Here is a 27,277-nt window from a genome sequence, read left to right on the forward strand (position 1 = left end):
TTTCCTATCCGTGTACCTGTCCGTATCCCTCTCAACCTTTCCTATCCGTGTACCTGTCCGTATCCCTCTAAACCTTTCCTATCCGTGTACCTGTCCTTCTCCCTCTAAACCTTTCCTATCCGTGTACCTGTCCGTATCGCTCTCAACCTTTCCTATCTGTGTACCTGTCCGTATCCCTCTAAACCTTTCCTATCCGTGTACCTGACCGTAATCCTCTAAACCCTTACTATCCGTGTCCATGTCCCTATCCCTCTAAACCTTTCCTATCCGTGTACCTGTCCGTATCCCTCTAAACCTTTCCTATCCGTGTACCTGTCCGTATCCGTCTAAACCTTTCCTATCCGTGGACCTGTCCGTATCCCTCGAAACCTTTCCTATCCGTGTACCTGTCCGTATCCCTCTAAACCTTTCCTATCCGTGTACCTGTCCGTATCCCTCTAAACCTTTCCTATCCGTACACCTGTCCGTATCCCTCTAAACCTTTCCTATCCGTGTACCTGTCCGCATCCCTCTAAACCCTTCCTATCCGTGTACCTGTCCGTATCCCTCTAAACCCAGCCTATCTGTGTACCTGTCAGTATCTCTCTAAACCTTTCCTATCCGTGTACCTGTTCGTATCGCTCTAAACCTTTCCTATCGGTGTACCTGTCCGTATCCCTCTAAACCTTTCCTATCTGTGTACCTGTCCTTATCCCACTAAACCCTTCCAATCCGTGTACCTGTCCGTATCCCTCTAAACCTTTCCTGTCCGTGTACCTGTCCGTATCCTTCTAAACCTTTCCTATCCGTGTACCTGTCCGTATCCGTCTAAACCGTTCCTGTCCGTGTACCTATCCGTATCCCTCTCAACCTTTCCTAACCGTGTACCTGTCCGTATCCCTCTAAACCTTTCCTATCCGTGTATCTGTCCGTATCCCTCTAATCCTTTCCTATCCGTGTACCGGTCCATATCCCTCTCCTATCAGTGTACCTGTCCATTTCCCTCTCCTATCCGTGTACCTGTCCATACCCCTTTCCTATCAGTGTACCTGTCCATATCCCTCTAAACCTTTCCTGTCCGTGTACCTGTCCGTGTTCCTCTAAACCTTTCCTATCCGTATACCTGTCCGTATCCCTCTAAACCTTTCCTATCCGTGTACCGGTCCATATCCCTCTAAAACTTTCCTATCCTTGTACGTCCGTATCCCTCTAAACCTTTCCTATCTGTGTACCTGTCCATATCCCTCTAAACCCTTCCTATCCGTGTACCTGTCCCTATCCCTCCAAACCCTTCCTATCCGTGTACCTGTCCGTATACCTCTCAAACTTTCCTATCCATGCACCTGTCCGTATCCCTCTAAACCTTTCCTATCCGTGTACCTGTCCGTATCCCTCTCAACCTTTCCTATCCGTGTACCTGTCCGTATCCCTCTAAACCTTTCCTATCCGTGTACCTGTCCGTATCCCTCTAATCCTTTCCTATCCGTGTACCTGTCTGTATCCCTCTAAACCTTTCCTATCCGTGTACCTGTCCGTATCTCTCTAAACCTTTCCTATCCGTGTACCTGTCCGTATCACTCTAAACCCTTCCTAACCGTGTACCTGTCCATATCCCTGTAAACATTTCCTATCCGTGTACCTGTCCGTATCCTTCTAAACCTTTCCTATCCGTGTACCTGTCCGTATCGCACTAAGCCTTTCCTATCCATGTACCTGTCCATATCACTCTAAACCTTTCCTATCCGTGTACCTGTCCATATCCCTCTAAACCTTTCCTATCCATGCACCTGTCCGTATCCCTCTAAATCTTTCCTATCCGTGTACCAGTCCGTATCGCTCTAAATCTTTCCTATCCATGAACCTGTCCATATCCCTCTAAACCTTTCCTATCCGTATACGTCCGTATCCCTCTAAACCTTTCCCATCCATTTACCTGTCCATATCCCTCTAAACCTTTCCTATCCGTTTACCTGTCCATATCCCTCTCCTATCCGTGTACCTGTCCATATCCCTCTCCTATCAGTGTACCTGTCCATATCCCTTTCCTATCAGTGTACCTGTCCATATCCCTCAAAACCTTTCCTATCCGTGTACCTGTCCGTGTTCCTCTAAACCTTTCCTATCTGTATACCTGTCCGTATCCCTCTAAACGTTTCCTATCGTTGTACCTGTCCGTATCCCTCTAAACCTTTCCTATCCGTGTACCTGTCCTTATCCCTCTAAACCTTTCCTATCCGTGTACCTGTCCGTATCCCTCTCAAACTTTCCTATCCGTGTACCTGTCCGTATCCCTCTAAACCTTTCCTATCCGTGTACCTGTCCGTATCCCTATAAACCTTTCCTATCCGTGTACCTGTCCGTATCCCTCTAAACCCTTCCTATCCGTGTACCTGTCCGTATCCCTCTAAACCTTTCCTATCCGTGTACCTGTCCGTATCCCTCTAAACCCCTCCTATCCGTGTACCTGTCCGTATCGCTCTAAACCCTTCCTATCAGTGTACCTGTCCGTATCCCTCTAAACCTTTCCTATCCGTGTACCTGTCCGTATCCCTCTAAACCCTTCCTATCCGTGTACATGTCCATATCACTCCAAACCCTTCCTATCCGTGTACCTGTCCGTATCCCTCTAAACCTTTCCTATCCGTGTACCTGTCCATATCCCTCTAAACCCTTCCTATTTGTGTTCCTGTCCGTATGCCTCTAAACCTTTCCTATCCGTGTACCTGTCCGTATCCCTCTAAAACTTTCCTATCCGTGTACCTGTCCATATCCCTCTAAACCTTTCCTATCCATGTACCTGTCCGTATCCCTCTAAACCTTTCCAGTCCGTGTACCTGTCCGTATCCTTCTAAACCTTTCCTATCCGTGTACCTGTCCGTATCCGTCTAAACCGTTCCTGTCCGTGTACCTATCCGTATCCCTCTCAACCTTTCCTAACCGTGTACCTGTCCGTATCCCTCTAAACCTTTCCTATCCGTGTACCTGTCCGTATCCCTCTAATCCTTTCCTATCAGTGTACCTGTCCGTATCCCTCTAAAACTTTCGTATCAGTGTTCCTGTCCGTATCCCTCTAAACCTTTCCTATCCGTGTACCTGTCCGTATCCCTCTAAACCCTTCCTATCCGTGTACCTGTCCATATCCCTGTAAACCTTTCCTATCCCTGTACCTGTCCGTATCCTTCTAAAACCTTTCCTATCCGTGTACCTGTCGGTATCGCACTAAACCTTTCCTATCCATGTACCCGTCCATATCCCTCTAAACCTTTCCTATCCGTGTACTTGTCCATATCCCTCTAAACCTTTCCTATCCATGTACCTGTCCGTATCCCTCTAAACCTTTCCTATCCGTGTACCTGTCCGTATCACTCTAAATCTTTCCTATCCGTGAACCTGTCCATATCCCTCTAAACCTTTCCTATCCGTGTACGTCCGTATCCCTCTAAACCTTTCCCATCCATTTACCTGTCCATATCCCTCTAAACCTTTCCTATCCGTTTACCTGTCCATATCCCTCTCCTATCCGTGTACCTGACCATTTCCCTTTCCTATCCGTGTACCTGTCCATACCCCTTTCCTATCAGTGTACCTGTCCATATCCCTCTAAACCTTTCCTATCCGTGTACCTGTCCGTGTTCCTCTAAACCTTTCCTATCCGTATACCTGTCCGTATCCCTCTAAACGTTTCCTATCATTGTACCTGTCCGTATCCCTCTAAACCTTTCCTATCCGTGTACCGGTCCATATCCCTCTAAAACTTTCCTATCCTTGTACGTCCGTATCCCTCTAAACCTTTCCTATCTGTGTACCTGTCCGTATCCCTCTAAACCCTTCCTATCCGTGTACCTGTCCCTATCCCTCTAAACCCTTCCTATCCGTGTACCTGTCCGTATCCCTCTCAAACTTTCCTATCCATGCACCTGTCCGTATCCCTCTAAACCTTTCCTATCCGTGTACCTGTCCGTATCCCTCTCAACCTTTCCTATCCGTGTACCTGTCCGTATCCCTCTAAACCTATCCTATCCGTGTACCTGTCTGTATCCCTCTAAACCTTTCCTATCCGTGTACCTGTCCGTATCCCTCTAAACCTTTCCTATCCGTGTACCTGTCCGTATCCCTCTAAACCTTTCCTATCCGTGTACCTGTCCGTATCACTCTAAACCCTTCCTAACCGTGTACCTGTCCATATCCCTGTAAACATTTCCTATCCGTGTACCTGTCCGTATCCTTCTAAACCTTTCCTATCCGTGTACCTGTCCGTATCGCACTAAGCCTTTCCTATCCATGTACCTGTCCATATCCCTCTAAACCTTTCCTATCCGTGTACCTGTCCATATCCCTCTAAACCTTTCCTATCCATGCACCTGTCCGTATCCCTCTAAATCTTTCCTATCCGTGTACCAGTCCGTATTGCTCTAAATCTTTCCTATCCGTGAACCTGTCCATATCCCTCTAAACCTTTCCTATCCGTATACGTCCGTATCCCTCTAAACCTTTCCCATCCGTTTACCTGTCCATATCCCTCTAAACCTTTCCTATCCGTTTACCTGTCCATATCCCTCTCCTATCTGTGTACCTGTCCATATCCCTCTCCTATCAGTGTACCTGTCCATATCCCTTTCCTATCAGTGTACCTGTCCATATCCCTCAAAACCTTTCCTATCTGTATACCTGTCCGTATCCCTCTAAACGTTTCCTATCGTTGTACCTGTCCGTATCCCTCTAAACCTTTCCTATCCGTGTACCTGTCCTTATCCCTCTAAACCTTTCCTATCCGTGTACCTGTCCGTATCCCTCTCAAACTTTCCTATCCGTGTACCTGTCCGTATCCCTCTAAACCTTTCCTATCCGTGTACCTGTCCGTATCCCTATAAACCTTTCCTATCCGTGTACCTGTCCGTATCCCTCTAAACCCTTCCTATCCGTGTACCTGTCCGTATCCCTCTAAACCTTTCCTATCCGTGTACCTGTCCGTATCCCTCTAAACCCTTCCTATCCGTGTACCTGTCCGTATCCCTCTAAACCCTTCCTATCAGTGTACCTGTCCGTATCCCTCTAAACCTTTCCTATCCGTGTACCTGTCCGTATCCCTCTAAACCCTTCCTATCCGTGTACATGTCCATATCACTCCAAACCCTTCCTATCCGTGTACCTGTCCGTATCCCTCTAAACCTTTCCTATCCCTGTACCTGTCCATATCCCTCTAAACCCTTCCTATTTGTGTTCCTGTCCGTATGCCTCTAAACCTTTCCTATCCGTGTACCTGTCCGTATCCCTCTAAACCTTTCCTATCCGTGTACCTGTCCATATCCCTCTAAACCTTTCCTATCCGTGTACCTGTCCGTATCCCCCTAAACCTTTCTAATTGCACTAGCCTCTTCCATTTCCTCTGGCAGCTTGATCCACATACCCACCACCATAACAGTAGCAGAGTATTTAGAATCAATATTATGTTCATTATCATTGAGCTATGTTGTGTAATTTGTTGTTTTACGACAACAGTACAATTTTAGAAATTACTACAGGTTGCAATAAGAAATATTAAACTAGAAAAAAAACACACATATATATTTTAATGCAAAAAGAGAGTAAAACGGTGAGGTAGTGTTCATGGGTTTATGGACCATTTGTGGAATGGAGAAGAAGAAACTGGTTTTAAAATGCTGAGTGTGTGTCTACAGGCTCCTGTACCTCCCACCTGCTGATATTAATGAAAAGAGGACATGTCCTGGGTGCTGAGAGTCATTATGAAGGTTGATGTCTCCTAAAGGCATCATCTTTTGAAGGCGTCAGCCATGTTGGGGAGGACGGTGCCCATGATGAATGTGTCTGAGTTTATAACCATCTGCAGCTTTCTCTGAACCTGTGCATTGATGTTACCATAGCAAACAGAGATGCAGCCAGTCAGAATACTCCCCACAGGACATCTGTAGAGCAACGATGAGAAAATCTGCAGATGCTGGAAACCCAAGCAACACACACAAAATGCTGGAGGAATTCGGCAGGCCAGGCAGCGTCTGCAGTATGGAAAAGAGAAAACACTCGATGTTTTGGGCCAAGACCCTTCATCAGGACTGAACTGAATTGAATTGACTTTATTTCTTACAACCTTCACATACACGAGGAGTAAAAATCTTTATGTTACGTCTCCGTCTGAATGTGTAATGTGTAATCATAGTAACTTATAATAAATAGAATAGTCATTGTAATATAGAGTACACTCACATCAGCGTGAGTTAATCGGTCTGATGGCCTGGTGGAAGAAGCTGTCCCGGAGCCTGCTGGTCCTGGCTTTTATGCTGCGGTGCCGTTTCCCAGATGGTAGCAGCTGGAATACATAGTGGTTAGGGTGACTCGGGTCCCAAATGACCCTTCAGGCCCCTCTAATGATCCTTTGAGCCCTTTTTTTCACACCTGTCTTTGTAAATGTCCTGAATCATTGCAAGTTCACTACTACAGATGCACTGGGCTGTCCGCACCACCCTCTGCAGAGTCCCACAATTAAGGGAGGTACAGTTCCCATATGCAGTGATGCAGCCAGTCAGGATGCTCTCAATCGTGCCCCTGTAGAAAGTTCTTAGGATTTGGGGGCCCATACCAAACTTCCTCAACCATACGAGGTGAAAGAAACACTGTTGTGCCTTTTTCACCACATGGCTGGTGTCTACAGACCACATGAGGTCCTCGGTGATGTGTAAACTGAGGAAATTGAAGCTGTTCACCCTCTTAATCCCAGATCCATTGATGTCAATAGGGGTTAGATGTCTCCATTCCTCCTGTAATCCACAACCAGCTCCTTTGTTTTTGTGACATTGAGGGAGAGGTTGTTTTCTTGACACTACTGTGTCAGAGGGGCGATGTCTTCCCTGTAGTGGAATGTAGTATCATCAGCAAATTCAATTAGCAGATTAGAGCTGTAGGTGGCGACGTAGTCATGGGTATACAGGGAGTAAAGGAGGGAACTCAGTACACAGCTCTGAGGGGCTCCTGTGTTGAGAGTCGGAGGGGTGGAGGTGAGTGAGCCCACTCTTACCACCTGCCGGAGATCTGACAGGAAGTCCAGGATCCAGCTGCACAAGGCAGGGTGAAGGCTGAGGTCTCTGAGCTTCCTGTCACGCCTGGAGGGAATTATGATGTTGAATGCTGAACCAAGATCAGCACTCTCACATAAGCATCCTTCTTCTCCAGATGTGTAAGGACGGTGTGTAGAGCTGTGGTTATTGCATCGACTGGTGATCAGTAGGTGAACTGCAGGGGGTCCAGCTTGGGTGGCAGCAAGCTGCAGATGTAATCCTTGACCAGCCTCAAAAAGCATTTGCTTGTTATTGATGTGAGTGCCAGTCGCTCAGGCATGTTATCATGGTCGTATTTGCAACAGGGACAACGGTGGATAATTTGAAGCAGGAGGGCACTCTACACTGGGATAAGGAGGATTAAAAATGACTGGAAAAAGAAGATGGGAAATTAGAACATCTGTAGAAATTGTTTGTGTCTTTACTGACATACAAAACTCCTCAAACTCCTAATGAAGTACAGCTGCTGGTCTGCCCTCTTCATAATTGCATCGATGTGCTAGGGCCAGGATAGATCTTCAGAGATGTTGAAACCAAGGAAACCAAAGCTGCTTCAGAGCAGCTTATGGACATTGGCTGCTGGTCCATCTTGCTGAGTGCAGTTTTTCATTGGTTCCATTGTGTTTGCTGTGAATTCCCACAACAAATAAATCTCAAGGTGATATGTGTACTTTGATAAGAAATTTACTTTGAACTTTGAATTTTGAGATGTTGACACCCTGGAACTTGAAGCTGCCAACTGTGTTGTCTGCCTTTGGATATATAATGAATTCCAGAGCTTTGTCACAAATCCCCCTGCATAGAGGACGCATCTGCTGTCAACACTCTCCATTGAATAACTCCGGAGGAGTTGAGGAATTTTTTCCCCCGTCAATACCGGTCCATTTCCGGAACTGGCTACTTAGCATGAAATTGTCCTCAACACCTTCTGTCATATACGAGGGCACACCTCAAGGACACAACAAATTTAATTTATTCTTCCTGCGAAGCATCGTAAGTGCTACAGAGTCGAAGACGTAAAACATGTCAAGTCACCCCACATAATGAGGAGCTTCGTAAGTGCAAGATTACTAACCACAGCAAGTTACTTACACCTTTAAAGATAATTGGAGAGTGTTATTTTGATGTGCATCTAATGCAGACTTCTGGGCTCTCAAGGGCATCAGAGTGTTGGAAAGGACTGGGAAACAGCAGATTGTAATTAAAGTACCGTGCACAGTTTTAGTCACCCTGTTATAGGAAAGACACCAGTAAACTGGAAAGGCTGCAGAGAAGATGTACAAGGATGCTGCCCAAGCTCAAAGGGCTGAGTTACAGGGAGAGGTTGGGCAGGCTAAGACTTTATTCTTTAGAGCATAGGAGACTGAGGGGTGACCTTATACAGGTGTATAAACACAAGAGATTGTGCAGATGCTGGAAATCCAGAGCAACTCACACAAAATACTGGAGGAACTCAGCAGTCAGGCACCATCTATGGAAATAAATATCCTCAGACTCAATGTCAGTTAGACGAAATAACTGATTGTTGACTTCAGGAAGGGTAAGACAAGGGAACATGATCCGATCCTCTTAGGGGGAATCAGAGGTGGGGAGAGTGAACAGTTTCAAGTCCCTGGGTGTCAGGATCTCTGAGGATCTAACCTGGTCCTGGCGTACTGACGCAGCTATAAAGAAGGCCTGACAGCAGCTATATTTCATTAGGAGTTTGAAGAGATTTGGTTTGTCAACTAAAGCACTGAAAACTTTTATAGATGTACTGTGAAGAGCATTCTGACAGGCTGCATTACTGCCTAGTATGGGGGGTGGGGCCACTACTGCTCAGGACCGAAAGGAACTACAGAAAGTTGAAAAATTAGTCAGCTCCATAGTATCCAAAAATTCTTCAAGGAGCGGTGCCTCAGACAGCGTCCAATATTAAGGACTCCCATCACCCAGGACATGTCCTCTTCTCATTTGCTACCGAAAGGGAGGAGATGCAGGAACCTGAAGGTACGCACTCAGCGATTCAGGAACAGCTTCTTCCCCTCTGCCTTTCGATTTCTAAATGGACTTTGAACCCGTGAACACTACCTCACTTTTTTAATGTATTATTTCTGTTTTGCACTATTTTAATCTAACTATTTAATATACATATACAGTATACATTGACTGTAATTGATCAATTTATTTATTTCTATTTTATCATGCATTGCATTAAACTGCTTCTAAGTTAACAAATTTCATGACACAAGCCAGTGATAATAAACCTGATTCTGATTCTGGTTCTTATTCTAAAATTAATAAACAGACAATGTTTTGGGCTGGAAAGGAAGGGGCTGAAGCCAGAGTAAGAAGGCGGGGGCAGGCAGAGGAGTACAAGCTGGCAGGTGATAGGTGAAGCCAGGTGGGGGAACGAGGGGGCATGAATTGAGAAGCTGGGAGGTGATCAATGGAAAAGGTAAAGAGCTGGAGAAGAAGGAATCTTATAGAAGAGGAGAGTAGATCATGGGGAAAAGGGGATGAGGAGGTGCACTAGAGGACAGGTGAGGAAAAATGGAAGAGGTAAGAGAAGGAAATGAAAAAGAGAGAAGAGGGAAGGGAGATAAATTACCCAATGTTAGAGGAATTGATGCTTATATCATTGGGTTGAAGGTTACCCAGACAGAATATGAGGGGTTTACCTCTAACCTGAGAGTCGGCCCCATTGCGGTAGTAGAGATGTTGGAATGGGAATAGGAAATAGAATTAAGATGGGTGATCACTGCGAAGTCCTGGAGCAGGAGTAGGCCACTCAGCCCATCTACTCTGCCCCAGCATTCAAAATGATCATGGCTGATCTCTCCCAGACCTCATCAGCCCTTCTGCACTAACTTCTCACAGCTTTGAACTTCCTGATCTTTGACAACCTCAATTTTCTTTAAGTATGCCCAGCGATTTAACCTCATCAACACTCTGGGGTGGAGAATTGAAAAAAATTACCACCCTCTACAAGAAGTGGTCCCTACTAATCTCAACTTTAAAACTAGTTATTTGGCTTATTATTGTCACATGTACTGACTAACTTGCATAAACCCGTCTCCCCTACTGGGGCAAAGGCCACTGACAGCAGCTCGCCCGAGTCCCCTGTCCTGGGTGAAGGTGTAACCCACCTTCCAAGATCCTGCCTCTCGCAGGGATGAGAACTTTGGAACCGATGTTGCTGTTTCTGTAGCTCTGGGCTTTGACGAGGTTGGGCTGCTGGCCTTATTTCAGGCAACTGTTCCTGAGATGTTTCAGGAGACTGCAGAGGGAGCTGTAGAATTCATTTTCATCCAGATTATCGGAAGACTGTTCTGTGGTTTAAACAGTTTACAGTGCAGTGCAGTTACGGAGGTAGTCGACAGCGAGGAATTGGGGTTGGTGCTTGGAATCAGAATAACTGTCTGGGGGAAGAAACTTTTTAAGGTGGTGTGAAGTTTTTGTTTTAATTGCCCTATAGTGCTTTCCAGAAGGGAGTTTTGCACATTATCTAGGCTCAGCAGTGGGCTTTGAACTCACAACCTTCTAACTCAGGGTCAAGAGAGAGAGAGCCTGTAGTATGTCGAATACCGGCTGAACCAGTAGTCTTTGGGTTACTGCAAGTCTGTGTCTTTATTAATGCTTTGCTGCACGCCTGAATGCTTGGTGGGGGGGGGGGGGGCAATGCTTTTTTGCTGGTGGGGGGAAGTTGTTGCTTTGCTGCTGCTTATGCGTGGGAGGGGGGAGCTGGGGGGGCTTTGGGGTTCTAACATTTAACTGTCATCCATTCTTTGGGGCTGTCCCCTGTTTTTGTGGATGTTTGAGAAGTAAAAGCATTTCAGGATGTATATCATATACGTTTCTCTGATATTAAATGTACCTTTTGAAGACTGATACCCACTGAATTACAGTATAGGTATACAAAGAAATGATGTAATCCAGAGACCAGAATTTGGAAATAAATGAAGAATATTCTATAAAATAAAAGAAGGTTAAGATTAGCTTTGTTTGTCAGGTGTGCAGTACATCAAGACATGAAAACTTACAGTGAAATGCGAAGTTTACGTCAATCAAATCAGTGACAAGTCACTCAGCCGGCCAGGCAGCATCTGGGGAGAGACATACAGAACAACGAACATCAAAAAAATAGTGAAATGCATTGTTTGCATCAAATTAAGTCAGGGAGGATTGTGCAGGGGCAGCTCGCAAGTGTTTCCATGACTCACTAGCCTGAACCTGGCTGTCTTTGGAATGTAGGAGGAAACCGGAGCACCCAGAGGAAACCCACGCAGTCGCAAACTCCTTACAGACAGCAGCACAATTTAGACCCCAGTCTCAAGGCTGGTGCTGTAAAGCGTTACGCTGTTACGCTTGGGAGCAGAGGTAGGGCACTCAGCCACTGAAGCCTGCACCACCACTCAATCTGATGGTGTTTATTTATTTATTATGATACAGAACAGGCCCGTTCGGCCCTTCAAGCTGCACCGCGCAGCAAACCCCGACTTAACCCTCATCTAATCATGGGACACTTCACAATGACCAATTAACCTACATCGTTGGATTGTGGAAGGAAATTGCAGCACCTGGAAGAAAAGCACACGGTCACAGGGAGAATATACGGTCACGGGGAACTGAATCCAGGTCGATGGTACCGTAAAGCGTTGTACTAACCATTACAGTCCCATACTGCCCCTGGGTGATACCATGGCTGCCCTATGCTGGCCTCTCCTGGGAGAGATCCCCATAACCTTCACATACGTGATCTTTCAAATCTTTATCTATCCCCACCTCAGGGGCAGAGGATTCCAGAGATCCACTTCCCTCTAAGGGAAGAAATTTCTATGTACCTCAGCTTTAAATACCCCACTCCTCACCTTGTCACGTAGGTTTGATGATCTTCTGTCAGAAGCAGGCAGTGTTAGTAAAATCAACAACTTCTGGGAATTAAATGAGATCTCTCTCCAGGTCACCGCATTAAGGAAGGAGAAGAGGCTTTGGGTAGACTGCAGATGAGCTTTACCAGGATGCTGCCTGGATTAGAGGGTAAACTTGGGTTGCTTTCTCTGCAGCGGCGGAGGCTGGATGGAAATCTGATAGAGGTTTACAAAATTATAAGAGACATAGATAGGGTTGATATTCAGAACCCTGTTCCCAGCATAGAGGTATCAATTACTAGAGGGCATACATTTAAGGTGAGAGGGGGAAAGTTCACGGATTAAAGGTCATGGTAAAGATTATCTTTATTTGTCCCAGGTACATCAAAACATACAGTGAAATGCATTACTTGCATCACAGTCCGAGGATGTGCAAGGGCAGCTTCTGGCACCAACATAGCATGCTCACAACTCACAAACCCTAACCCGTACACCTTTGGCATGTGGAAGGGAACCGAAGAATGGGAAGAAAGACACTCTGTCATGGGGAGAATGTACGGACAGTGAAAGGAATTGAACCCAGATCACCGACTGCTGCCGCAGCAGTGCTTTACACTACTGGCTCTGCGTAGGGCTAGTTTCTTACACCGTGAGTGGTGAGCGCCAGGGGTGATCGTGGCATTTAAGCAGATAAACACACGGAATGGAGGAAAATGGACCACGTTCAGGCAGAAGGGACTTAGTTTCATTAGGCGGTGTGTTCAGTGCAGACATGCTGTGCCAAAAAACACACATATATATAGAGAGAAATATAGATAGGTAGATAGATAGATAGAAATATAGATAGATAGATAGATAGATAGATAGATAGATAGATAGATAGATAGATAGATAGATAGATAGATAGATAGATAGATAGATATGTCATAAATTGACTTTAAACTTTGAACTGATCACTTTCAATAAAATGGATTATTTTGTTCTAATTGTGATTTTTTGGAAAATTGTGTACAATTTATGTTTTTCTTGTGAATACTGCTTATGTTATATTCTGTGCCTGGGATGCTGCTGCAAGTATTTCATTGTGCCTGTACATACAGGTAAATGCCCTCAGTGCCCATTGTGTTAGATATCTACTGTGCCTAATAAAGTGGCCACTGAGTGTACGTTCGTGGTCTTCTGCTGCTGTAGCCCATCCAGGGCAAGGTTCCATGTGTTGTGTATTCAGAGATGCTCTCCTGCACTGTTGTACCACGTGGTTATTAGAGTTACTGTCACCTTCAACCAGTCTGGCCATTCTCCCGTGACCTCTGTCGTTAATGAGGCGTTTTCACCCACAGAACTGCCGCTCACTGGATGTCTTTATGTTCCTCGCACCGTTGTGGAGACTCTAGAGACTTGTGTGTGAGGAACTCAGGAGGTCAGCAGTTTCTCAGATACTCAAACCACCCCATCTGGCTCCACGGTCAAAGTCACTCGGATCACATTTCTTCCTCATTCTGATATTTAGACGAAATAACAACTGAACATCTTGACCAGGGCTGCATGCTTTCATGCATTGAGTTGCTGTCACGTGATTGGCTGATTGGGTATTTGCATTAACGACCAGGTGACAGGTATACCTAATAAAGTGACCACTGAGTGCACGGTCAGTGTTTTAAATCTCTGTAGCTCTAAGTTGGAGAGCATTCTAACTGGTTTCATCAGTACTCAGTATCGATGCTCCAGGAACACGTGGGGCTGTAGAGCATTACAGACAGCCAGCTGCATCACGGGCACAACCTCCCCCACCATCAAGGACATCTTCAGAAGGCTCTGCCTCAAGAAAGTGGCCTCCTTCATTAAATTAAAGGCCTTCAGCATCCTGGCCAGCTCTCTTCTCATGATGACTGTTAGGGAGTTCAACGGCCCACACTCACTGACTTGTTCACTCTGCCCTCAGATGCCTGAGTGGTCAGTTCATTCTTAAGCATAACCTTATATTCGTCTTTGGCATTACTTACTTGTTTCTGAAACCTGTAGCGATTTTTATGTCTTACACCTTTCTGCTGCTGCTAGACAATCAATTGACAGAGAACGTGATGCTAATTCTGAACGGCCCTCTCCTACGGTGCTGTTAAAACTGGGTCCCTGACCACAGCGCTAAGAATCCGAATTCCGCTTTTCAGCCGAGCTGCCTGCAGAGACGAAGAGGGATTAGTCAGGCTGATCTCCAGCACTGAGTCAGTGTCCCCCGGGGCTGGAGAAAGGACGAGTGACTGTGCAATGATGCTCATTCTCTGCTGGGAAGTGATTGGGGATTAAAGGGGATGGTTGGGATGGCATGGGGGGGGGTGCTTCTGTGGGGGGTGCGCACAGTTCTGCTCTCCCGTTTGTGTCAGTAAAGATAAAAATAACAAGAATCGAAACACACCACATTCTAAACACCCATTTGAGCAATCAACAGCATCACAGTCCAATAATAATCCTCATTATTTCTGCTCAAATTGTATTTAGTTTTTACTATATTTATCACATACCGTGAGAGTCATCATTTTGCATCAAATCAAATCAGCGAGGATTGTACTGGGCAATTGTCACCACGCTTCCAGTGCTAGCAGAACCTGCCCACAACTCACTAACCTTAACTGTACGTCTTTGGACTGTGGGAGGAAACCAGAGCACCCGGAGGAAACCCATGTGGTCAAAGGGAGAACATACAAACTCCTCACAGGCAGTGGTGGGAATCGAACCCTGATTACTGATCGTTGCAGAATGGTGTGCTAACCACTACACTATCATGTCCCCAATCTAGTACTTCTATAGTATATATTAGCTTTATTATTTGTCACATGTGCAGTACTCTGCAAAAGTCTTAGATACATACCTATAGCTCGGGTGGCTGAGGCACTTGCACTTGTCAGCATGGAGTGGAGAGCGAGTTTGTACACATCCTTTCTAATCAAGAACCTATCAACCTATGCTTCAAATGTACCCAATGACTTGGCCTCTACAGTCGTCAGTGACAATGAATGCCACAGATTCACATCCCTGTGACCAAAGGTATTCCTCCTCATCTCTGTTCTAAAGGGACGTACTTCCATTTCGAGGCTCGGCCTTCAGGTCCTAGACTTCCCCATATAGGAAACATCATCTCCACATCCACTCTATCCAAGCCTTTCAATACTCAATAGGTTTCAACGAGAACCACCCCCCTCCCCATTCTTCTAAACTCCAGCGAGTACAGGCCCAGAGCCATCCAACACTCGCTCTTATACACTAACCCTTTCATTCCTGGGGTCATTCCCGGGAATCTTCTCTGGACCTTCTCTAATGTCAGCCCTTCCTTTCTCAGATAAGGGGCCCAAAGCAGCTCACAGTCCTGCAAGTGCGGTCTGCTCAGTGCCTTGTGAAGCCTGCATAGATCACAGAACAGCAACAGTCCCGTCGGCCCAGCAGGCTGTGCTGCACTAATTGAGATGATGACACCTAATCCCTTCTGCGTGCACATGGTCCATGTCCTTCCCTTCTCCACATATTCACGTGCTGATCCAGGAGCTTCTTAGGTGCCTCTATTGTATCTGCCTCTGACACTTCTGGCAGCTCTGTCCAGCACCCAGCACTATCTGTATAAAACCCTTGACCTGCACATCTCCTTTGAACTCCACCCCCCCCACCTCTAGAACTAGAATCTTCAATCTTCATCTTCAATCATTTGCCCTATCTACAATGCAAACTTCTCTCAGGCCCTCCCTCAGCCTCTGCCACGCCAGAGAAAACAACCCAAATTTGTCCAACTTCTCATAGAACATGCCCTCTAATCCAGACAACATCCTGGTAAACCTCTTTGGCACCACCTCCACATTCTTCCTGTAATGGAGTGATCAGAATTTCTCCAAGTATGGTCTAAAAACAAAGTTTAGCACAGCTGCAGCATGGAATAATGGTGATATTAGTATTTTTTGATGAACAAAATTTAGCTGTTTTCTGGAAAGCCTTCCTTAGATTGGTTATATCTCTATTCCTCCCTTGTAAATCCCCTCAACTTTTTCAAATCTGTCTTCCTTCTGAAAGTTATTACAGTCTTGTTTCCGCTGCTCTTGCAGGCAGAGTTTTCCAGATCAGAGTGACTCAGATGTTTTCATTCACTTTGGGTTATTTTGCTAATTGCACAAGATTGCTCATGCCTCGTTAGCAATCCTCTAGTCAGTGGTAAAATTTCCTTTCAATTCTCCGCTTCAAACCCTCTCCCTTCCATTAAAACTCTCCTGAGCCTTCTCCTACAATGGAGTCAGAGGGGGTAAGTTTAAGGAGAGACAGGGAAAATTTAAAAGAGGTAAGGGTTTACACAGAGTTTTTGGAAGCCTGTCAGGGGCTACCAGCAGACATGATGGAAGAAGATATCATAGTGGTGTTTCAGAGGTGTTTAGTCAGACACATGAGCAGGCAGGGAAGGGATGGATATAGGTCACATGAATATAGATGTGCAGCTCATATTAGCATCATGGTCAGCACAGACATTGTGGGCTGAAGGGTCTGGTTCTCTGCTGTTCTACTTCAGCAAGACCAAGAAACTGATTGTGGAATTCAGGAAGGGGAAGTCCAGAGGACACACGCTAATCCTCATTGGGGTGTTTGCAGTGGGAAGGGTGACAGCTTCAAGTTCCAGGGCCTCAACATCTCAGAAGATTCATTCTGAGATACAATCTCGAAGAATGCACACCAGCTGCAATAGTTCATTTGCTTGAGAGAATTTGGTATCTAGCAAATTTCTATGTACAGTGGAGAGCATCCTGACAGATTATACCAACTCCCAGGATCATAATCAGCTACAGAGGATTGTAGGCTCAGCCATCTCCATCACAGGGACAACCCTCCTCATCATCTTCGAGAGGCAGTGCCTCAGGTAGGCATTTCCTTCATTAAAGATCTTACCTTCTGGAACATGACCTCTGCTCATTACAGTTAATTTCCCCCTTATCCAAAAATCCAAAATCCAAAACCTCTGAAAACTGAATTTTTTTTTAATGCTGACTTGACATCACAAATGGAAAATTCCACAAGGTGCTGGGAAGGTTCCCAGGCGAAGCACAGTTCTCCACGCACCACCGCCTGTTCAGAGAAGTAACCCCACGTATGTAATGGTCAGAAATTAACGGAAAGTAGGAAAACACTGTGCAAAGTGAAAATGAAGATCTCGAATGTGCATTGACAGAGTGGATTCATTAGCTTTGGAGTGAACTTACGCTGCTCACCAGTATGTTCATCATGAAATAAGCAAAGATCTACCACAATAGACTGAAAATTGAAGGTAATTGTGAATATTCGGCAGGATGATTGCAAATATTTTAGAAGAGGCACATTAAATTTTTAAAAACTTTAAAAAGTTTAAAGATCACGAAGTAGCAGAAAAATTCAATGTGCTTGCAAAGATCATCGCTAATGAAAATCTAACAGCAGAACAAGTGTACAACGCTGATGTTTTATGCCTTGCATAAAACCTAAGAAATAGTAAATCACTAATATAGTGCACTGTAACCTTTTAATCAAAACGTGGTATGGAAGGAGGAGACTGGAATCCTGCCATTGTTCAATGGCTGATTCAGATGCTGCTGTGCTGTGTTTGTTACCCTGCACAAGTTACCATTTAATTATGTTAATGGTATGTAATAATTTTTACTCTAAGTATATAAGTGTGATGAAAAAATGTGTGGCAAAGTCTGCTTACCCATAGCATATAAATTCAGAGTCGGAAATGATGGTGTTCCCAAGCTATCTCATTATATCTTCCAAAGTCCAAAATCCAAAATACTTTCAGCCCCAGCATTTTGGATAGGAGCACTCAACCTGTACTACCAGTGGAGAGGAGGTACAGGAGCCTGAAGATTCACACTCAATGATTCAGGAACAGTTTGACATCCATCAGATTCCTGAACAGTCCATAAACACAGAAGCACTCCTTTGCTGTTCATCTTTTGCACTCATCAATTAGTTTGGTAACTTGAAGTAACTTTAGTCTTGCAGTGTGGTGGTGGTTGTCTGTCCCATCCAGTGATGACAGGAAACCTGTGTGGGAGAGTTTTTAAAGTGGAAAAGCCATTGCACTGGAGTTGTTTCACTCTCTCGACCTCGGATGTCCAAGTCCAGTGGTATGAACAAGCATCACCACCAGGTTTTCCTCAGTTACAGTGGATGATCATGACGTCTCCAGTGCCTCGCCATGTCCTTCGCTCTCCCAGCAGTCTCCCTGCGCATTGGATCTCACTGTAGATCTCAACTGCCCAGTCCTCCAGAGCTGACTTTGCATACTAGGGCAGGCATGTGCTTATTTCACTGGGGGTATGAGGCCACCGGCTACCCTCTCCTGGTTTAGCCCACCTGTTGAAGCGGTGTACCGTCACATACACACAGCTACTTGGACTCTCAGTTGAGAGCTGAGTGTCCAGTGTGCAAGGTGCCCCAGAATGTGCACAACAAGCCCCTACCCCTCTCTGGACACCCCATAAAACTCAGTGCACTGCTGTCGTAAAACTACAAATTTTGCAACATACACTCAGTGTATTTATTGGGTACACCTGTACACCTGCTCATTAATGCAAGTATCTAATCAGCCAATCAGGTGGCAGCAACTCAAAGCATAAAAGCATACAGACATGGTCAAGAAGTTCAGTTGTATTTCAAGCCAAACATCAGAATAGGGGAGAAAACTGATCTAAGAAATGTATCTGGTTAGACAGGGTCTGATTAGGAACAGTCAACATGGATTTGAGCATGGAAGGTCATGTTTGACAAATCTTATTGAATTTTTTGAAGAGATTATGAGGAAAGTTGACGAGGGTAAAGCAGTGGATGTTTTCTATATGGACTTCAGTAAGGCCTTTGACAAGGTTCCACATGGAAGGTTAGTTATGAAGGTTCAATAGTTAGGTATTAATATTGAAGTAGTAGAATGGAATCAACAGTGGTTAGATGGGAGATGCCAGAGAGTAGTGGTGGGTAACTGTATGTCAGGTTGGAGGCTGGTGACTAGTGTTGTGCCTCAGGGATCTGTACTGGGTCCAATGTTGTTTGTCATATACATTAATGATCTGGATGATGGAGTGGTAAATTGGATTAGTAAGTATGCAGATGATACTAAGATAGGTGGCGTTGTGGATAATGAAGTAGGTTTTCAAAGCTTGCAGAGAGATTTAGGCCAGTTAGAAGACTGGGCCGAGCGATGGCAGATGGAGTTTAATGCTGATAAGTGTGAGGTGCTACATTTTGGTAGGAATAATCCAAATAGGACATACATGGTAAATGGTAGGGAATTGAAGAATGCAGTAGAACAGAGTGATCTAGGAATAATGGTGCATAGTTCCCTGAAGGTGGAATCTCATGTGGATGGGGTGGTGAAGAAAGCTTTTGGTATGTTGGCCTTTATAAATCAGAGCATTGAGTATAGGAGTTGGGATGTAATGTTAAAATTGTACAAGGCATTGGTAAGGCCAAATTTGGAGTATTGTGTACAGTTCTGGTCACCGAATTATAGGAAAGATGTCAACAAAATAGAGAGAGTACAGAGAAGATTTACTAGAATGTTACCTGGGCTTCAGCACCTAAGTTACAGAGAAAGTTTGAACAAGTTAGGTCTTTATTCTTTGGAGCATAGAAGGTTGAGGGGGGGACTTGATAGAGGTATTTAAAATTATGAGGGGGATAGACAGAGTTGACGTGGATAGGCTTTTTCCATTGAGAGTAGGGGAGATTCAAATAAGAGGACATGAGTTGAGAATTAGGGAGCAAAAGGGGTAACACGAGGGGGAATTTCTTTACTCAGAGAGTGGTAGCTGTGTGGAATGAGCTTCCATTAGAAGTGGTAGGGGCAGGTTCAATATTGTCATTTAAAGTAAAATTGGATAGGTATATGGACAGGAAAGGAATGGAGGGTTATGGGCTGAGTGCAGGTAGGTGGGACTACGTGAGAGTAAGTGTTCAGCATGGACTAGAAGGGCCGAGATGGCCTATTTCTGTGCTGTAATTGTTATATGGTTATGTGGTTATAAGTGACTTTGACCATGGAATAGTTACTGGTGCCAGATGGGGAGATTTGAGTATCTCAGAAGCTGCTGATCTCCAAAAGATTTCACACACAACAGCCTCTATAGTTTGCAGAGGAGGTGTGAGAAACAAAAAAAAAACATCCAGTGTGCACCAGTTCTGTGGGCAAAAATATTTTGCTAATGAGGGAGGTCGGAGGAGAATGGCCAGACTGGTTCTAGCTGACAGGAAGGTGACAGTAACTCAGTTAACCACGTGTTACAACAGTGGTATGCAGAAGAGCGTCCCTGAATGCCTAATACATCGAACCTTGAAGTGGGTGGGCTACAGCAGCAGAAAACCACAAACATACACTCAGTGACCATTTTATTAGGTACAGGATGTAAGTACATCAGCGATAATAAACTTGATTCTTATTCCGATTTCTAGACTCTCCTCCAATGTTTCTCCGAAAAAACTTATCTTACTCCTGTCTAGAATAAACCTGATTCCCCTCACCTGAAAGATAACACAGCTTTGCATTGTTCCCTGCCTGAATGTCCTACTTTTATGAAGGAATAATTTCTGTATTATTGCTAAAGCTCCTGAAAGCCTAGAAGGTGTATTAACAATTCTGAATAATCCTCGAATGGAGATGACCCTCTCTGCAGTAAGCTGCCACAATGGTTTTTTCAAATTGTATTCTCAGAAGAGGTGAATTTTAGGGACAGAAAAAAAACACATGTTATAAATCCTTTTTATTAGACTCGTGCTTCTCTGATGATCGCCACCCTGTCGTGTCGGAGAAGCTTGTGAGTTCCTGGAACCCCCAGAGTGACGCTGTCTGGAGCTCAGATCCTGGTAGGATCACCCCGGGCAGTAAGGTCAAAGGGGAGTTTCCAGACAAAGAGTGATCCAACCAAGTCCTCAATGGAGGAGCTGGCGGAAGCTGGTGACTCGCCTCAACGGCAGTGAAGGGGAAGGAAAGGTGCAGTGGTGAAGGGTCCCGGGTCCATTCCATGTCACTGGACCCTAACCTCGATCTGACTCCTCACACTAAACTAAGTCACACACAGGTATTCTCCATTAAGGAAATAACAGGCAACCACTAAGGAGTTCATCATACTCAACTCGACTGTTAGAGTTACTATTAGACTTGTCACTGAGAGCTAACACCATTAAAAATCAACGGATGGAGGATTTCGGAAAACACTCAATTCTACATTTGTTCTCAGCTGAGGGAATTGAAGCATTGATTAACATTCTCTGATTACAGTTTTTTTTTAAATCACTTCATCATCCCAAATTGAACAGCTGAGCCTTCAAGCAACTATATAATTGTCTGTGTTTCTGAAGAGAAATTGTGTGCTTTATAACAGATTCAATACCTTTTTGTAAATCATTGATTCAATTATAAAATAAGCACTCTTTCACAACAAGTGCGCTGGGAGATTGGTGAGTTCAATTGTTCGAAGCTTTACAGGACTAGTTAGATGTAAAACTAATTCTAGTGCAGCTTTATACTGGCACAGGAACTGAAAAAGTGAAAATGAAGAAGCCTTGAGTTTACAAAAATATTCAATTTAATGTCAGGAAACGTATACTGTGTACACTCTCCAATATATTAAGGTGAATGATATTATTTCATTTATTAAAAATAAAAACAGAAAATGTTGGAAATGTATGGCTATGGAGAAAGAGGGTTAATGTTTCCGACTGATGCCCACTGGCAAGTGGAAAACCAGGAATATGACAGTTTTGTAAAAACGATAAGCTAAAATCTTGTCACAGGGGTTCTTTGGGAAATATAGACCACATTGCTTATTTTAACTTCAAGAAAGACCTCATCACTCACCCTCATCGTCCATTTCCTATGTCAAACTATATAAAAGACATACGCAGACAGAAGAAAGCACACACACACTCACACTCTCTCTCTCTCAGACACACACACACTCTCTCACACACACTCAAACACACACTCACACACACTCACACACACTCACACACACACACACACACACTTACACACACACACTCAAACACACACTCACACACACAAACTACATATGCACATGTGTTTACCATGTCCAATTTCAGTTTCAGAATCAGGTTCAATATCACTGACATATGCCGTGAAATTTGTTGTTTTGCGGCAGCAGTGCAGAGGAATATATAAAAATGTACAAAAAGAAACATAACGAAATTAAATTAAATAACTAGTGCAAAAAGAGAGCAGATATCGTCAGGTAATGCTTGGTTGGTTCTTGTCCGTACAAAGGAGAAGAAGCTGCTCCTATAATGTTAAGTGTGGATCTTCAGGCTCCTGTACCTCCTCCCTAATGGTAGTAATGAGAAGAGGGCATGTCTTGGGTGATGAGTGTTGTGTATTTAATATATCAGTAATATTTGATAAATATATTGTTTGATTAAGCAGTCTTTATTGTTTACACAATGTGGGTTATCCGTAGAAGTACATAAATGGCATACGTCATCATGCCACCGTATTACGTGCGCTACACACTTAAAGCAAAAACAAACTAAGCCTTGCATCTCTCGGCTCTCGTGTTTTCCTTTGAATTAGTTTTATGTTGTGAAGTCGATGATGGATGCCTTCCAAGGCATTGCCTTTTGAATATGTCCTCGAGGCTAGTGGTCATGACGGAGCGTGTCTTCATTTTGAAATTGTCTTCAACAAAGAGTTAGCTCTAAATGTTCATTGCATTCTCCCAGTGTTTGATTATGATGCTATTCACAGACTAATGAGGAAGAACGACGAGAGGTTTATCTACCCTGCTAGATTGCATTTATTTTATTTTCTGCTCTCTGCTGTGCAAAGAGAATTTGCTTCAGTGTCTATACTCAGTGTCCTAAGCAGCATGCACTGCACATCAGAAAGTATAATGAGTGTCTGAATGACAGACATTGAGTTGACGCTGAGAGCTTGGCAAAGGTGCGCTGAAAATAGACGAGGCTGCCTGGTGACTGAGTCTGGATTGGCTACCGGGGAGATCCTTGCAGCCAATGAGCTACCAAGCACCGAGAACAAAAAACACTTCATTGTGTGGAAGGATAAGACCTCCTATCAAAGGGGCGGTTCACGAGGTTGAAACTAAGCCACATTGAGGTTTCACAGGGTAATAATGTTTTTTTTGCAGCTGATGAGTTAAAAAAAAGACCGACAGAAGGAAAGAATAGAATCAAGATAGGAAGGAATGCGGTGTGTTTGCTTTTGGGTCAAGATAGGGTTTAACCCAACAGCTGTCTGCTTCCTTCATGAGACTCACACACAGAGAAGACCATAAATATATACCATAAATTGCATATATTTTGTCATAGTTTGGATTCAAATTTCAAAATAAATTTATTATCAAATTATGTATACTATATACAGCTTTGAAATTCATCTCCTTTAAAGACAATCAAAGAACAAGGAAATCCAATAACATAAAATATAAAAAGACTATCAATGTCCAAAAAATAAGAACAAGTTGTGCAAACAATAAAAAGTAGGCAAAGAACATTCAGTTCACGAAGTAAAGAGCCACGAAACCAGTCGTCTCTGCAGCTGGTTCAGGAGCCTCTTAGTTGCAAGCCACGACCTCAGTTCAGCACAGAGACGAGTAAAGCTAGCGGAGCCGCGAGCTGAACACTGGACCATCCCTCACCTCTGGCCCCGACACACTGACGTTTTCAGTCTGGCCCAGTCAAGATCAGCCAGACAACGGCTCCTTCCTCACTCTCAGGCCTGGAGCCTAGTGCCTCGGACCTGCCACTTCGAATCGGTTCCCGGGTCCAAACAGTGTCTCGTTCCTCGCTCTTGTGCTGGCCTCGATTCAGCCCGCACACTCCACTCTCCGTTAAAGAGCGACACTGCGCTCAGGAAGCAGATGCAATTGAGGACTTCTTCCATTTTCTACAGCATCATATTTCTGAACAGTCCATGAACCCATAAACACAACCTTAACATTTTTCTCTCTTTTTGCACTAATTTTTATATATATATATATATATATATATCTTCTTGTAATTTACAGTTTATGTTAAGTGTGGCACAGCTTTTCTGCACAAAACAGCAAAATTCATGACTTCAGTGATTATGAACCAAATTCTGATTCAATACCTTCACCCCTGACAGACATGTCATGGTTTCACTTCAAAAGGGATCTAGGCCTTTTTAACTTTAAGCCCAATGAGATGGTCCTTACATTTCAACGGCACACTTCCATGGCATTCCCAGATAATTCTGGGATCAAATCTGAATCAATAAATGCATAGCAGGATCCCACAAATGACAGCAGGATACATGCTGAGCCCCTGGGTATCTTCAGCTCTCTTGATGAGATAGGATGCCACAAGTATGCAGGCTCCTTTTAACACTTCTTCACTGCCTAAGTTTGTATCTGCTTTTTACCCCTATTTTATTCTTGCTGTTTCAGATTCAGACTCAGAGTACAAGCTTGCTGGTGATGGCTGAGGGGGATGAAGTAAGAAGCTGGGAGGTAATAGGTGGAAAGCAAAGGGCTGAAGAAGACGGAACCTGATAGGAGAGGAGGGTGCACCATGGGAGAAAGGGAAGGAGGTGATGGGATTGTCATGACGGTGGGAAAAGGAAGAGAAGGTGTAAGGGGGCCAGAAGAGGGGAAACAAAGGGGGAGAAAATGAAAACAGTAGGAAGAAATTTCCAGAAGTTAGAGATGAGAGGTGACCTGATAGAGGTGTATAAGATGATGAGAGGCATTGATCATGTGGATAGTCAGAGGCTTTTTCCCAAGGCTGAAATGGCTAACACTAGAGGGCACAGTTTTAAGGTGCTTGGAAGTAGATATGGAGGGGATGTCAGGGGTAAATTTTTTATGCAGAGGGTGATGAGTGTGTGGAATGGGCTGCCGCCAACGGTGGTGGAGGTGAATACGATAGGGTCTTTTAAGAGACTCCTGGACGGGTACCTGGAGCTCAGAAAAATAGAGGGCTATGGGTAACCCTAGGTAGTTTCTAAAGTAAGGACATGATCAGCACAGCTTTGTGGGCTGAAGGGCCTGAATTGTGCTGTAGGTTTTCTCTGTTCTACGTTTCTAAATCAATGTTGATGCCATTGGGTTGGAGACCGCCCAGACAGAATATGAGATGTTGCTGCTCCAACCTGCAGCTTCCGCAGAATCTCTGACTCGGGCTGCACGCCCACCACCTTCCCGACTCCTGATCCAGGTTCCCTGTGTGTACAATCCTAGTGCCCAGAGCCAGCCTCACAAGTAAGCAGATCCCTGATGCGTAATTCAGCCGCTAGCAAGGACCGTGGAATACATCCTGCTCTTTCCTCCATCCTTCCCTCCTCTGCCTCTTCCTCACTCCTAAATTCCCCTCTTTATTCCTTCCTTCCTTCCCTCCCCTCACCCACGTCTTCCCCTCCCTCTCTCCTGCTCTCCAGCCTCTTCCTCCCTCACATCTTCCTCTCTTTGAGACGAAGAAATGGCTATATGTTCCTCAATAGTATCTTCAGCTCTGTGTGGTCCCTGACACACAGCGGAGCTCACCTGCCCTTCAAATCAGACTCAGCTTGTATCCCAAATCCTCACTGAACTGTGGAAACATGGTTCTCTTGCCCTAGAGAGAGTATCTATGGATTAAGAAAGTCATAGACCAAGTAATGACCATACTTCTCTCTCCGCAGAGCCCACCCACCCTGCTGCTTTACCTCAGGCTTCCTCCTGCAGGAGTTTGGGAAGCAGGAAGTAAGGAAAACGTTTCCGCTCCCTGAGAAGGTTCTCCCCAGTCTTGTGTATTGAAAGAACTGGGTAGAGCGGATGTGGTGAGAATGCTTCCTATAGTGGGAAAGTCTAGGACCAGAGGGCAAAGCCTGAGAATAGAAGGACGTCCCTTTAGAACAGGAGCAGGAATTTCTTTAGCCTGAGGAGGGTGAATCTGTGGAATTCATTGCTACAGACAGCTGTGGAGGCCAAGTCATTCTGTATACTTAAAGTGAATGTTAGATTCTTGATAGGTAAAGATGTCAAAGGTTGCGGGGAGAAGGCAGGAGAATGGGGCTGAGAGGGATAATAAATCAGCCAAGATGGAATAGCAGAGCAGTTTTGATGGACTGAATGGCCTAATTCTACCCCTGTCTTATGGTCTTACGACAGACAAAGACGTTTCCTTTTGTTACTGCTTTAATTGCTTCATAGTTTTATTTATTTTTACTTTTAAAATTCTTTGCTAATAAGTTAATCTGTTGCACATTAAGGCACTTCTCAATTCTGCATAAACATCTCAGACACAGGCTTCTGCAGGTTAATTCACTAGATGAGTACAATCAGGTTCAGGATCAGAATCTGTTTCATTATTATCGTGAAATTGGTTGTTTTGCAGCCGCAGTACAGTGTAATAAATAAAGACTGCTGTAGGTTATAATAAATAAATAATGCAAACAGCAAATAATGAGAAAGTGTGTGTGGGCCATTCAGAAAGCAGAGGGAGAGCAGTCAATCATAAATCATTCAGTGAGGGTCCATAGGCTCCTGACCCTGCTGCCTGATAGGAACCACCTTTACCATGAACTCACACCAACACTGGGTCATTTTCATCAATAACAACTCCCATTTAAAGATAGAGCACAGAACATCAGACACTACGGTACAGAAACTACCACTTTGGCCCACAGAGGCTGTGCCAAGCATGATGCCAAATAAAATTAAATCTTGCTTGTTGAGAGATGTCACAGCATCCACCTTGCACTCAATGTCAGTGAGACCAAGAAATTGATTGTGGACTTCAGGAAGGGAGATCCCTAACCGATGGGTCAGCAGTGGAAAGAGTGAGCAACTTCAAAGCCAAGTCAAAGTACATTTATTAACAAAGAATGTGTATGAAATGCAGCCTTGAGATTTGTCTGCCTACAGGCAGCCACAAAACAGAGAAACCCGGCTGGCAGAACCCATTAAAAAAAGACTGTCAAATACCCAATATGCAAAACAGAAACAAATCATTCAAACAAGAAAGCAAGCAAACTGAAGTTCATGAAAATGAGTCCACAGCCACAAAGTCATCACTAGGGCTGATTCAGGAGCCTATTAGCTGCAGGCCACAGCTTCAGTTCAGCGCAGAGACAAGTAAACCTCATGAAGCAGTGAGCTGAACCGGCCTGTCGTTCACCTCCGGCCCCAGACCCTGACCTTTGCAATCCGGCCCAGCACTTAAATCGTCCAAACCTTAAGTCATTCCTCACTCTCGGACCCAGGATCTTCTGCTTTGATACACTCTGGGTCTCACCACCTCAATTTGGCCCATACCTGACCTTTCCAATTCAGTCCAGCAGTTAAAACAAACAAACCTTGGGTCTTTCCTTGCCTTTGAGCACAGTCCCAGGTTCCACCACCCCAACTC

At 44.6% G+C, this 27,277-nt stretch overlaps 1 long non-coding RNA gene across 2 annotated transcripts in view; it reads right to left on the minus strand.

The window, feature by feature from the left end:
• Positions 1–5,116: 5,116 nt before the first annotated feature.
• LOC132398352 (uncharacterized) overlaps positions 5,117–27,277 on the minus strand; it is a 76,437-nt gene continuing 54,276 nt past the window's right edge. For both annotated transcript variants that reach the window (XR_009513626.1, XR_009513623.1), the window contains 3 exons: positions 11,072–11,134; positions 6,202–6,304; positions 5,117–5,993 (listed from right to left, as the gene is read on the minus strand). This is a non-coding gene — a long non-coding RNA (uncharacterized LOC132398352). The remainder of the gene's footprint in view (positions 5,994–6,201; positions 6,305–11,071; positions 11,135–27,277) is intronic.

Source organism: Hypanus sabinus, chromosome 8 (genome assembly GCF_030144855.1).
Source record: "Hypanus sabinus isolate sHypSab1 chromosome 8, sHypSab1.hap1, whole genome shotgun sequence".
Taxonomy (NCBI): domain Eukaryota; kingdom Metazoa; phylum Chordata; class Chondrichthyes; order Myliobatiformes; family Dasyatidae; genus Hypanus; species Hypanus sabinus.